At 42.7% G+C, this 14,820-nt stretch overlaps 1 protein-coding gene and 1 long non-coding RNA gene across 5 annotated transcripts in view; one reads left to right on the forward strand and one right to left on the reverse strand.

Moving 5' to 3' along the window:
* Window positions 1–14,820, forward strand: part of LOC138282563 (uncharacterized) — an 822,484-nt gene that overhangs the window by 631,370 nt on the left and 176,294 nt on the right. Inside the window, exon 3 of the long non-coding RNA XR_011200971.1 lies at window positions 6,709–6,831. This is a non-coding gene — a long non-coding RNA (uncharacterized lncRNA). The remainder of the gene's footprint in view (window positions 1–6,708; window positions 6,832–14,820) is intronic.
* The window catches only part of MYBL1 (MYB proto-oncogene like 1), an 802,126-nt gene that overhangs the window by 601,570 nt on the left and 185,736 nt on the right, over window positions 1–14,820 (reverse strand). The gene's annotated exons all lie outside the window — the stretch shown is intronic.

Consider the following 14,820-nt stretch of genomic DNA (forward strand, 5'->3'; position numbering starts at 1 on the left):
CATTGATTTTCCATGCATTGCTGCAGAGGCCTTGGGTATTCTTGCGTTAGAGACTATGAAAATGTAACATGCCAACCACCCCAGGAGAGATGCAACTTGCAGATGGATGGTTAGTCAGTAGGAGATTGCGACATTTCAGACTGACTGATCTGACTGACATTCAGCCTTTCCTCCGTAGGATACACGTTTGCGGACTGTGTGTCCAGTATAGCTTCTGGGTAGTGCAATCTTTGTACTGCGCATGCTATGGATTTTTTTTAATTGACATAGAGGCCCAGATTGTTTAGTTTGTCGACACAAAGTTGATAATGCTCCTTCGTCTCCAATGGTGAGGAACTCTTTATCAGCCATTCGTCATAGTAAGTATAGACAAAGATATTCTGTTTCCTTAAGTACGCTGCAACTACGGCCATACAGAATGTTGTGAAGTTGATTTTAGGTTGAATGGTAGTACTTTGTACTGGCAGTGTCGAGATCCCACTCTGAAGCACAGAAACGTCTAAAATTTTACAGAAATTGTTATGTGGAAATTCGTATTTTAAAGGTCTATCACACAAATCCAGTCTTTTTGATGTAACTGTGGACATATATGGTGAAGAGCCAACATTCTAAACTTTTCTCTGCATATGTATTTGTTCATTACTCTCAGATCTAGGATGTTTCTGAACTCTTGCTTTGGACCATTCTTTCTTACTACGTATAACAGGAATTAATTCCCAGTCCGGTTTGTAAGAGATCATGCTGATACTGTGATGTTTTTAATGGAGTACCAGAAAGAGGAGACGACTTGAAACAAAGAGAATATCCATTCTGAACAATATTCAAGACCCATTTGTCTTTCATGATCGAATGCCACTCTTTCAGATAATTGTTGATACACTACACTCTGACCCCCACCCCCCTCGAGTGGTTAACAAAGAGGGGGGAAGTGATGACTCATTGTTTAGCAGAGAGTTTGCTTGCGGATGCAGGTTGTTGTTGCAATCCTCTTCTTCAGGATGGTTTGAGAGAGGAATAGTGAGATATTGCCTGCTGCTGGTGATGTTGAGTCCACTGAGGGGCATGAACCCTCTGCTGAAAATAAAAATAAAAATCGCCTGTTGTATGGCCTGTACCTTTTGCAGAAATTTTTCTTTTTCTCTAGTCCAACAGCCTAGCCTTGAGAGTGCCCATTTCAGTTTTTATCCTGGACATCTTTTCGTCTGCATGAGTACCAAAGAGGGTGTTGTCTGAAAATGTTAAATTCATGATTCTCTGCTGTGCCTCTGGTTTCAGGCCTGAGAGACATAAGCAGGAAGGCCTCCTTGCTCATATGTCATGCCAGTACCCATGCGCCACTAGATCTGAAGCATCCGCTGCTGCACCTATGATCTGGTTGGATATCAGACAACCTTCATTCAGAATTTCTTGAAAATCCGGTCTGTTTTCTTTAGGAACTTTTTCTGTGAACCTGCTGAGAGAGTCCCACAGAGATCTATCATACCTCCCTAGTAAGGCAGAAGCACTGGCCACCTTCACATAAGATGCAGATGTCTCACACATCTTTCCAATTGAGTCTATCTGCTTGCTGTCTTTGTCTGGAGGGACTGAAGATGTAGAAGCCATAAAGTGAGATTTGCATGCTGCAGTCACCATCACTAAATCCGGAGGAGGATCAGCTGTGAAAAACAATGGGTGTTAGTCAGGGGCCTTATACTTCTAAGGATCCGAGATGCAGCTGACTTCAAGGATCCTGGGGTCAAAAATAATTGCAGTGCAGGGTCCAAGAGACCTGGGACCAGTGGTAAGAGTGGCCTAGATACTGCTCTATAATCTGGAGCCTCAAATATGAATGATGAAGACGTTGTAGTTGTCAGACTGTCTATGTTTAGTCTAGTTCCACCTCTGAAAAGGACATTAAAGGTTAACAGGTCATCCACTCGGGACACTCTGGCTGGAGGTGTGTCCATTAAGGTCAGAGAGTAGTCTCGCAGTGAGAAGTGAGAAGTAGCAGACCAGGAGGGTGATCATCTTCTCCTATAACTGGAAGTGGTCTCATGAGATTTTCTAGACAGTGATGTGGACATGGTTCTAGAAGTCACCTTCGATCACAATCTATGACCGAGAGGTCTCCTTGATCTGCAAGGAGACCTATGTGTGGCAGTGAGGTGCAGGCTTCTCAGAGGTAATGAAGGGCTGCCTGGGGAAAAACTAGGCAAAGGTGTCCTTTTAGATGAAGGTGTTTGTGGCATAACTTGTGATAGGGAGCGTGTTTGTGAATACTCTCAGTCCGAAGTGTGAGGCACTTGTCTTTTCTGCAGACTCTGCATCTAATGTGTAGAGCTGTTCAATGGTTTCTGAGGGTGAGCCTAGATTGGGAGCAGTGTCTCGAGTCCCCTGAATCAGCTGGCCGTAACTGAACCACTGTCAACGTCGATTGTGTCTTGGCCATCAACATCAGTGGTATGTGTGACGACAAGTGTATGATCTTTTTCTAAGTGCCTCAATGTTGGTCCCTTAGACTTCAACACTGATGAATGTCTCTTGGCCATAAATGGCAACAGAAACAGCAACACAAGTTTCGACATCCAGTGTTTTGTGGCGGCCAATGAGGACCTAGACGGCAAAGTAATTTTCATAGTCGAATGATGTGGCGGCGGGGGTCCTGACGTCAGATGACAAGATGACCCCACCTTCGAAGGTGTCTTCGACATCAAGAGCAAACAAACAGGTATCTTTTCCGTTCCCAACGCCATACCTCTTGACGTCAATATGGACTGTCTTGGTTGATGTCTCTCACTAGATCTTCCTTTGTGGGGAGACTCTGGATGGGAGGAGGGCTCTTTGGAGGTAGACTGATGCTCTCCAAGGTCCCCTGAAGAACCAGCTGTTCCTTGCTCTTGGAGTCTATGAAGCCTGATCTTCTCTGCCTTTTAGTATGCCCCTGGACAGTTTATGACAATGAGAACAGTAGTCAGGATGATGGGACTCTGGAAGACAAACAATACAGTCAGAGTGTCAGTCTGAGCCGTCTTCTTCCCACAGGATGGGCACGAGTGAAGACATTTTTTAAAGAAAAAAATTGAATAGTTTCTGTAAAAAATGTACGGCAGATACTGAGGATGTTCAAAAGATATTGATTTTAAAAGGTTTTTATGGCAGATTAGCCAAGAAAGCAGAGCTCAGTGCTCCAGGATTCCAGACAGTAGGAGCTGGAAAAATGAACTGACCGTCATCTGTGGGGAATGATGGAATACATGGGGTACTGTGAGGTTCTGAAAGGCACAGTGCCAGTTTCTTTGTTATACATTGAATGGTACTCTATGGGTTAACAATGTCCCATATTTACGGAGGATGCAATCCAGATGGATAATATCATTACTAACAGAGCACCCATGGGGTTTGAATTTAGATGCAGAGCTGCATGTGCACCTTTGAGCCATTACTAGATTAGAGCATAGGATGCATGTGCACTTTAGAGAAGGCTGTTAAATTACCAAAGTGATTTGATGTTTTTACCCCGGTTATACTAGTTTTCTTTGATCATTTGCGATGTCACATTCAGCACCTACTGCTGGGACTTAATGATTTCTTAATATTTTGTATTCATGGGGTGGACATTTTACAATCACTACAACATACTCCAGAACAAGTGACCTAAAGTGTAACATTATATCAGAGCACTTCATTCATATGTACTTGGGAAAAGAACTTGACAATTTTATTTTTGCTCAGCACATTATAGTGTCATATTTAAAATGTTGGAAGTGCAATATATATATATATATATATATATATATATATATATATATATATATATATATATATATATATATATATATATATATATATATATATAACAACATTTTATTGATATGCACTTTAGAAAGGAACTTGATGGTTTTAACCCTGGCTGCATGAATCTCATTATGAACTTTATAATTTGTTCTTCTCTAATAATAATGGAATATCCTGTACAGGAACAAATGTTGAGGCTCTGTGATCCTCCACTACCATACATGTTTTTTTTCTTCTTTTTTTAAAATGCAGATTTTATCCCCTGGTACGCCATCATAGTGTAATAACATAAAAGAACACTTTCACACATGCACTCCCTCTTTTTCTGCACACACACACATTTGAAATTAGTTGATAAATTATTTTGTCTGGAACATATCAGTTTTACACCTTACCAACAAACTGCAATTTTATGTATAGGGATTGCTGCTGGGACCCTCTGAGCTGGTTATGTGATGGAACTACCGGGTGCCTTTTTCTCACAAACTATGTTTTGAAATGCTGAAGGTGCTAAACCATACAAGAATAAGTTTTACATATGCACTTTAGAAAGTGAGTCAAATAATTGTTGAGGTCCTATGATCTTTCACTAGAAGGTATTTATAGTTTATATGCACATGCACTTTATGAACTCATGTATGCATCTGCACTTTATTAAAATACTGTGTGCAATAAGAGGAAGGTAGAATAGTAGAGGATTCATTGCATTGCAGGATAAAGTAGATTACATGTGTAATAATGGTACCTGACTGTTGACTGATGATGTACTTTGTACCAAAATTGGTTCAGGGACCTCTTTAGGGAACCACGTGTTGTGCTGAAATCGTTATCCTTTCAGAAGTCCAAGTTGCACTAGATAATGGGAGAGTGCACCATGGTACTTTCCCAGATAAGAGGGCTCAAGAGTATATTGCATGCACATGCAATTTATGAAATCATGAATGCATATGCACTTTATCAGAGTATTGCGTGCAATGGTGGAAGGTGGAATGGTAGAGGATATACAGAATAGTGGATAAATTGGATTACATATATAACAATGGAACCATGACTGTTATGATGATGCACTTTTGAGCAGTATTGGTTCAGGGACCTCTTTGGGAAAATCATATGTGCTCCGTCAGAACGGTTATCCTTTCAGAAGTGCATGCTGCACTAGATGAGAGAGAAAACCATAGTACTTTACCAGACGCAATTCTCCAGAACATGGAGTGCTCCTGGTCATAAACTGAAATGCCTAATTGGAGAAATATGAAGGTTGTTGGAAATGAATGTATGATGATATGATGCCCAGATGGCAAGAGTGTTTTTTTTTTTTTTTTAAATTAGCATGGGAATTGGTGGTGGAACCCTTTAAAAACGGCTTGTCCGTGCACATACTTCATGACCTCGATGAAGACTCTGGCCGAAACACGTCGGTCGGCTGTTCTCTGTCTGTCCATTTGTAGTGCTGAAGAGTAAATTAATTTTAATTCCTGACTGAATCTGTGCCACTTGTGTTCTCTGTCTCGGGTTTGGAGGAGAGAGGTGTGGGGGGCTCTGAAGGATTTGTTTTACATATATATATATATATATATATATATATATATATATATATATATATACACACACACACACACACATATATATATATTATTATAAACACACACACACAGATATACATCCACAGACATATGCATATACACACATATGTGTACCCACATACGTGTGTGTATATATATATATATATATATATATATATATATATATATATATATATAATCATTTAAGAAGTGCTTCAGGATCACCACATGTGCATAGGACTTTGTAATGAGGATTCCCCTGAAAGAGAACTTGAGGTTGTAGCTGCAAAATACCATTACTTCAATTACCTGTGGGGTATGATGGGATACATGGGGTACTGTGAGGTTCTCAAAGGCACAGTGCCAGTTTCTTTGTTATTCTTTGAATGGCACTCTATTGGCTAACAATGTCTCATATTTCCTTTCCTTTTAAATTAAAGTTTGCGTAACATTTCTACGGTCATTGCGCTTCAGCCATCACCATGGCTTTGATCAAGTATGATCAAGGCCGTGGTGACAGCCGAAACAAGACTGGTTTTCTGAGTAAATCCTCCAGTTATTTGCAGTCTGAGTGAGCGTGATTTATTTTGCTTCGTTATTGTGGGTAATTTGTCCAGTGCGCGCCGCTGACACAAGCACCCCCCCAACAGTAATGGTGTTGGTACACACACACACACACATAAATATATATATATATATATATACATACACGTGCACTTAGGACTTTGATGAGGACTGCCTGGAAGAGAACTTGAGGTTGTATCCATGATAACCAATTACTCTACATCATTTTAGGGGTTGTCAGAAGAACGGAAAGTGTGTGAATTCGAACATTTTGCTTGGTGAGGTGCATAACTGGGTGGTAAAAGGTTGGCCAAGTAAGAAATATATTGAGTCGGAAGCCTTGTCTTTTTGGAATGTTTGTGATGAATTAGAAGAGAACAATGAATTTGTTGAAAGAATGGAAAATGTGTGGTTCCACAGGGTTTAAAAAAATGAAGATTTTGGAATTGGCTCACAAGAGTCATCCAGGAATGTCTTACATGCAGAGACTTTTGAGAGAACATTTCTGGTTGCTGAAAATAGTTGAGCGGAAAGGTGGGTCAAAGACTGTTGATTGTAACAGTTCTGATCGTGTTTTGAAAACTTTGCATGATCCAATGTCTCCTGTCCCATGGGCAGATCGTTCTTGGTCGATAAAATGGGGTCTGCTTTTTGTGGTCCGCTAGAAAAACTACATACAGACTACTGGTTGTCCATAGTACTATCAGATGAATATTCCAAATTGCCAGAGGTTGAGTTTGTAAATAAAGTCACTTTACAGATTGTTATCAAATTTTAATGGGACTTTTTCTTTTTTTTTTTAAAGGAAGGATTTCCTAGTAAAAGTGTCACTGATAATGACACAACACATCTCGTGAAATTAAGGAGTTTCTTTGTAGAAGCAAAATTCAGCACATCAACACTGCGTTATATGACCCACAATGTGATGGTAAGGTGGAGAGGTTCAACAGGAACTTGCAGGGGTACATTAAGGAAACAAGAAGTCTGGGTGGAGGTGCTTGGAAAGGGTATGCTCAGGAAAGGTCAGGGTGTTATCATATAATGCCACATAGTCCCACAGAAGGCAGTCCGTCTAAACTGCTTAGAAGTGGTGAACCGGTTTCAGATGTACCTTCTGGTGGTTTAGGCGAAGCACCAACACTTGTGATTCTAGTGATATGAATCAAATTAAAAAGAAAGTTGGGGAAAAAACAAGGGCATATGAGTGCAGGTTCCCAATTTTAAGGTGTTAAGGTGAGTGAATGGGCTAGGACATGTAAACCAAATTTTGGTGCAAAGTTGGATTCACGTTTTGGCAAACCTCTCAAGGTTGTGAGGGTTAACTTGAAGAGTGTTGTCACATAAGATGGGAGAGTGTGGAATGTGAAAAGTGTAGCTCAATGTAGTGATTCTGCCAGACTTTATGAAGAAGTGAACAATCAACGCAGTCATGGATGTATTCTGCGTATTCTCAAAAATGACTCCGTATTTTCCTCATCAATTTCAACCAGACCAGAATGGTGGTGTATGTTTGGGTGATATTTATAATGAGACACTGGGTACAGTTAAAAAAATCTGTTGAAGGTGACAGATATTGTTGCTTCTCGTGTCAAAAATATGGAAGAAACTAAAAGCCTTCCTTTAGATTCAAGCAATTTGTGGGTTTATTAAAATAAGTCAAATATATTGATCACATATGTGTTATATTTTCAGGGTCATATACAAAGTTGTGTATAGCCTTCAGTATATTATTGCAAAAAAAAATTTTCAGGTCCGCATAATTCGATTTTTTCTACAGTATACAGTTTGATATGTGGCTTGTATTTTCCTTTGTTGTATTTTCTTCTGTATAGTTTATTTTGGGTATTTAGTTATGAATGCTAGAAAATGTGTTAAATTGTCTGCTGTGGAACGTCATGTGCAAGGTAACCTCTAGTAATGGTGTTCAGTGCAGATAAAATTAATGTGGAGTAGAGTCATGGTTGTGGGAAAGGGCTGTTGATGGAGGCATGACAGAGCGAGAGAGAGAGAGGGAGAGGAGTGGAGAATAAAGCTGTGTGGCTCACCTGCTTTTACTGTGTACTTCTTCCCGTTTGGAGGGCAAGTATGGATGCTACAGCTACAGGTAAACAACAAAAGTCCCCACGAGGGGCTCAGGGAGCAAAAGGTCAATAAATGGGTTGAGATACAGCTTAATTTGATGCCCCCTCAAAAGAGGATGGTTGATAGCAGTAAAAGGCAATAGATTTTCTTTGGTAGTCAACAACTGGTCAGGCAATGCAATTTGGTAGGGAAAGACAAAGAAAACTAAGTTAAGCTTGTGGAGAGGGACTACCCTATGCACAATGAGTGATAGAATGAAAGTAAACTGAAAACCGAATGGGGAATCCCTGGAACAAAGAGGTATGCATTGATAACTTTAAAGTGTCACATGAAATTTCAATGACTTTCCCAGGATTGAACTGCTTTAATGGTTGGATGATCCCGCCGGAGACACTGGCAAGAGAGTTTTTAATGGGTGCTGACCCATGAACAACCCACTCACTACTCAAAAACGACTAAAACAATAATTATTTTTTAATAAAAAAGAAGAAAATTAGTTACTTACCTGTAACTGTGGTTCTCCAGTATTGGTATCTTTCATAGATTCACATGCTTGAATCATTCCCCGTCGAAGTGGGAGTCCCACGGTACATAGAAAGCAATCTTTTTTTTTTTTTTCTTTTTTGATATATTGAAGTCAATAGGAGAAACACCTTCAATTGTAGAACTATCAGCCTCTTTAGAAAGAGCCCAAATTTCAGCCAATCAGGCGTGACCACCCCTTTAGAATCCTCAGCACAGAGGCTCAGTCTCTCAGATTTCTCCGCACTAGAGATTACCGAAAAAAAAACAAAGGAGGTGAGCCCCTCTGGGGAGGAGGGTGGGTCGCATGTGAATCTATGAAAGATACCAATACTGGAGAACCACAGTTACATGTAAGTAACTCATTTTCTTCTCCAGTATTGGGGTATCTTTCATAGATTCACATGCTTGAATCAGAATAGCCAGCAGTAAGAAAAAATCTTTGATTCCTGTGACACCAATAGTATGCCTGTGTATAACGCATGCTATCTGAACTCATATAGGCAATTAACATTTGCAAATCAACCGTTAACCATATTAGCTATATAAACTATATATATATATATATATATATATATATATATATATATATATATATATATAAATATATATAAATATATATAAATATATATAAAAATATATATAAAAATATATACCTATACACACACACATAGATCTATATACATAAAATTATCCTTCAAACTGTACACAGAGGACGGAGGGTAAGAGGTTATTGGCTCACCTTATACAAATAAATTACGTAATACCGCTTGTCCTACCGCAGCATCCACTCTGTCCGTAGCCTCTAGGCAGTAGTGCTGGGTGAAAGTGTGAGCACGTGTCCATGTTGCCGCCCTGCAGATCTGGTTCAGAGGGACTCCAGCGAACAGAGCTGCTGAAGTGGATACCGCTCTAGTGGAGTGCGCTCTGACACTGGATGATAATGGCGACCCTGTCAACTGGTGGCACAACTGTATGGCGGAAGAGATCCAGCGCGCTATGGTCGGCTTAGTAACGGCTTTACCCTTATTGATCTTTCCATAACTGATAAATAGTTGCTCAGATTTACAGAAGTCGCTTGTCCTTTGTATATTAAATTTTAAACATCGTTTAATGTCTAGAGAGTGTAGAGCTTGTTCCGCTGCAGTTTGAGGATCTGGAAAAAATGTTCTGAGAACCACCGGTTCATTTAGGTGAACGGATGATGGAACCTTCGGTATAAACTTTGGATTATTTCTCAAAATGATCACCTCTGGCTTGAATTGGAGGAAAGGTGGAGAAATTGTGAAGGCTTGGATATCGCTGACCCTCTTCGCTGACGTCAAGGCCAGAAGAAGGGCTGTTTTAAAAGAAATGAATTTGAGATCCACCCTATGAATGGGTTCAAACGGATGTTTCATTAATTGGGAGAGCACAATGTTCAAATGCCACTGCGGCGCAGGACGATGAATTGGTGGAAACATCCTAAATAAACCCTTGAGAAATTGTTTTATTATTCTGGACGACCATAGAGAAGGTGACTGAGACGTCCGTCGGAAACGGGATATGGCAGCCAGGTGCACTCTGATAGATGAATGTGAAAGACTGGATTTAGCCAAATGCAATAAATATGGCAAAATCTGTTCAGGAGAGGACCTTAGAGGATGAACGCTGGAAGTTGAGCACCATAAGCAAAACCTCTTCCACTTGAACTTGTATGTTCGGTTTGTAGACTGAGCCCTGGCACAGGCAAGCACCTCCCTGCAATCTGGAGGGATATCTAGTCCATCGAATTCATAGAATTCAGGAGCCAGGCTGATAAACGAAGAGATGTCGGGTTGGGATGACGAACCTGACACTAGTTCATTGTTAACAAATCCGGTATTGTCTTTAGTCGAATGTGAGGTTGTTCCGAAAGTAATAGAAGTTCTGTGAACCAGAACTGGCATGGCCATCTGGGAGCGATTAATAGAACCCTGCATTGTTCCCTCTTCATCTTTTGCAGAAGTCTCGGGATGAGTGGAAGCGGGGGAAAAGCGTATGCATAAATCCCTGACCATCTGATCAAAAACGCATTCCCCTTTGATCCCTTCTGCGGTCGCCAGCTTGCGAAGTGTTGGCATTTCTTGTTGTCTCTGGTTGCAAACAGATCTAGACTGGGTTTGCCCCAACGACGAAAGAGACGGTTGAGAACTGACTGATCGAGTTCCCACTCGTGGCAGCTGGTTCGAGTACTGCTTAGGGCATCTGCCCAGGTGTTGGTGATCCCTGGGAGATGTTCTGCTCTGATGGAGATTCGATGTTGAATTACCCAATGCCACAGCTTTTGCGCCTCTAGAGATAATGCTCGAGATTTTGTGCCTCCTTGCTTGTTGATGTAATGCATGACCGTGGTATTGTCTGTTCTTATCAAGACTGAAGAATTCCTGATGTTCGTGAGGAAGGATTTGAGTGCCAAGGCAACCGCTCTTAACTCCAATACATTTATGTGGAGAGTTGATTCTTGAGTACACCATTTCCCCCTCACTGAAAGATCCTGCAAATGAGCACCCCATCCCTCTAGGGATGCATCTGTTGTTATTACGTGCATGGTCCTGTCCTTCAGAAATGACAGGCCGTCTGAGACGAGGGGAGTGTCCTTCCACCACCTGAAAGCCTGCTTTGTTGATGGGGTTATTCAGATTACATCGTCGAAAGAGCCTTCTATTTGTTTCCATTGATTGTCTAATTGCTGTTGAAGTGTCCTCATGTGCAGACGACAGTTCTTTATCAATGGAATGCAAGACGATAGCATCCCCAGAAAAGACTTGTAAGTCCGCACTGAAGCGGACTTTCTTTTGTTGAGACGTGCTGCTAAGTCTCGAAGTTTCCTTCGCCTGTCCTGTGAAGCAGAGGCTTTCGCGTGAACAGTGTCCAAGATGGCTCCTAGAAACGTGATGTTCTGGGTAGGATCTAGGTGAGACTTGGGGTAATTGACTGTCAAGCCCAAAGCTCCGAAAAGGGATAGACATGTCTCCGTGTCTCTGGCAGCCTTCGATGTTGTTCGTGCCTTTATAAGCCAGTCGTCTAAATATGGGAACACCTGTACCCCTAATTGTCTGAGGTGGGCTGCCACCGGTGCCAAAACCTTGGTGAATACTCTTGGGGCCGACCTGAGGCCAAAAGGCAACACTCTGAACTGGTAATGAATGCCTGCAACCCTGAATCGCAAGAATTTCCGATGATTGGGGTGAATGGGAATGTGGAAATATGCGTCCTGAAGATCTAACGATGACATAAAGGCCCCTCGATTGAGCAGGCGCAGGACGTCTTGAAGGGAGATCATGCGAAAAGATTGTTTCTTGAGGTATTTGTTGAGCGAACGAATATCTAAAATAGGTCTCCAGTCCCCTGTCTTCTTCCGGATAAGGAAAAAGCGGGAGTAAAAACCTGTTCCCCTCTGGCTCCTTGGTACGACCTCTATTGCTCCCTTCTTCATTAAAATAGCAATCTGATCCATAAGCTCGTTGAGATGGGCTGGCGGGGGACCTCTTGGTGGTACATGAGGGGGAGGTTGGTTGAATTCTAGTGTATGTCCCCGGTTGATAATATCCAGTACCCATTTGTCTGAAGTTATTCTGGACCACTGGTGTAGAAATTTGGAAATTCTGCCCCCTATAAGAGTGTTGATAGGGGCTGGGTGCAGACACTTGATGAGGGTCAGTGCTTCCTTGCCGTATCCTTGGCCTTGAAAGCCGACTTTCCTCTTGTTTGTTGCCTGAAGTGAGAGGATGACTGTTGCCGAAAGGAATGCGGTTGTTGCTGGCCGAAGGTTGATCGAAATTGACCTTGGTAAGAGGAGTAATGACGATATTGTTGAGAGCCTCCTCTATATGAAAAGGTTCCTCTCCCTCTCGCTCCCCGAAAGGGCTGTCTTTTGTATTGTAGCGTTGCCAGAGATCTGGCTGTCTCAGTGTCTGCTTTAATAGACTGCAACGCATCATCGACATGCTTGCCAAACAAAAGCTCGCCATCATACGGCATGTCCAGAATCTTCAATTGCACTTCAGGCCTAAAAGAGGTAGCCTTGAGCCACCCCTGGCGCCTGAGTACGGCCGCCCCAGACAACTGGCGAAAACCTGAAGAGGAAACATCAATGGCAGAGTCTATGATTTCAGCCGAAATCTTTTCACCTTCTTGTAGAATCCTACATGCTTCTACTCTACTGTCCTCAGCTAACATATCTATGAATTGTGACATGTCCGACCACATCTGGCAATCGTATCTCCCCAGGATTGCTAGAGAGTTAGCTGCTCTCACAGTGGTGGCCGCCATAGTTGAAAACTTTTTGCCTATGGAGTCCAAACGACGTCCTTCCTTGTCTGGGGGCGCAGTCAGAGATGCCGATGGATTCCTGGACCTCCTCTGAGCTGCCTGCGAAATGACCGAATCCGGTTTAGGATGGCTGATCAAACATGCTGGGGAGTTGTCTGGCGCCTTATATTTCTTCTCAAGTCTCGGCAAGACTGCGGGAATGGAGGACGGAGTCTGCATGACCTTTAGGCCTTCCTCCCAAATGAAATCAACAATGGGTATGGCCCTTACAGACTTCCTAGTATCTTCTTTAAAGTCATAAAGAAAGCAGTCTGACTGCTTCGAAGTAATTGGCAGCTGGAATCTTTTCACAGCTCTTTCCATGACACTTTGGAAGCCACCAATGTCCTGCGGTGGAGAGTCCACTGGTGGTGGTGTAGAAGGAGATGGAGTTTGGATTTGATACTCATCCCATTCAGGAATGAGAGAGTCCGAGTCCTGTATCTCACCTTCTTCTTGCTCGTCCTCGGATGAAGGTGAAGCAATACCCTGAGCAGATGAAGGTGCTGTGGTAGGGTCCGGAAATTCTGAAGGTCTAGCCGGGGTGGACACTGGTGTCTGTGGAGGTTGTACAGGGGTAGAAGAACCAGCTGGAGGAAATCTCTAATAATAATCCTGCATCATCTGTTGAAGGTTGTTTATCAGCGAGACCGGCATCTGAACTGTCTGTTCTTGTTGTCCTTGAAGTTGTAGATGACTTTGATCCTGCTGCTCCGAATAAGGCTGGAGATCCTCCTCTTCATCCTCCTCTTGGCACTTAATGCGTAGTTCAGATGGACTACGTGCCACCGGAAAAAAGCCATCATCAGAATAAACATCATTGTCATCATCTTCGTCAGCAAATAGATGCTGCGGAGGAATTGGTGCAACCTTACTGGGCGATGTATGTGATGGAAGCAATAAAGAAGACTTGCTCTTTATAGGTAAAATTCTCTGCGCCAGGTAAGGAGATGTTCCAAAGTGAGGATAATGAGTCGTTGACGGAGCCACCGTCGACGGAGCACTCATCGATGGTGTTCTCGTCGACGGTGTAGGCGTCGACGGAGCCGTCGTCGGTGGAGTCGCTATCGGTGCCGCCAGCCTCGACGAAGTTGCCGTTGACGATGTCAATATTGCCACGCCATCCGTCGACGGGGTTGCCATTGACGGGGTTGTCGTCGACAGGTGCGTCGTCGGTACTTTCGTCGGTGAAATCGACGGAGATTTTCTGAATTTACTCGTCGATGAATGCGTCGACGGTAAAGATTTCAGCTTCTTACCCGTCGACGGGCTCTTTGTGATCTTCAGGGTGTGAGACGACGATGGACCATACTTCAAACTCACCGACGTTATCATCGTAGATGACAGCGGAGACGAAGTTACTATCATCGGTGATGTAGGAGCCGTAAACGTGGCCGTCGCTGTAGTCGTCGTCGAAGGAAGGCCTGTCGTCGACGGAGCGCTCGTCGACGGTGTAGATTTTCTGGACGTCGACGGTGGCAGTGAACTTGAAGGCCTTTTGAGCTTCTTTGATGAAGAAGCAGGTGTGGATGGCTCTGAGTGAACCTTGCCACATGCTACCTTGGATGTTGAAGGTAGTTCCTCCGGCTTGTCCTTAAATGCATGCAGCTTCTTAGCTGACTTACTGCTTTTAGGGGATAGGCTCTCCACAGACCTCTTCCTTTTCTTTGAGGTCACTGAAGTGTCACTCTCCTCCTCCTCAGAAAGAGCTTCCCTGGCCTTTCTTTTCTGGAGCCAAAGTAGGAGCCTGGCTTCTCTGTCCCTCAGAGTCTTGTTGGGAAAGGTCCTGCAGATCTTACAGTCCTTGACCTTATGCTCTGGATGTAGGCAGTAGATACATTCCTTGTGAGGGTCCTCACAGTGAAGTCTCAATTTTCCACAGGTCCCACAAGGCCTAAACAGACATTTTCTTACTGTAGACATGATGGAAAACTTCTGCAGTAAGAGCAAAGTGAAAGTTTCTAAGAATTTCTCTTGAAGA

This window comes from Pleurodeles waltl, chromosome 2_2, assembly GCF_031143425.1.
Source record: "Pleurodeles waltl isolate 20211129_DDA chromosome 2_2, aPleWal1.hap1.20221129, whole genome shotgun sequence".
NCBI lineage: Eukaryota > Metazoa > Chordata > Amphibia > Caudata > Salamandridae > Pleurodeles > Pleurodeles waltl.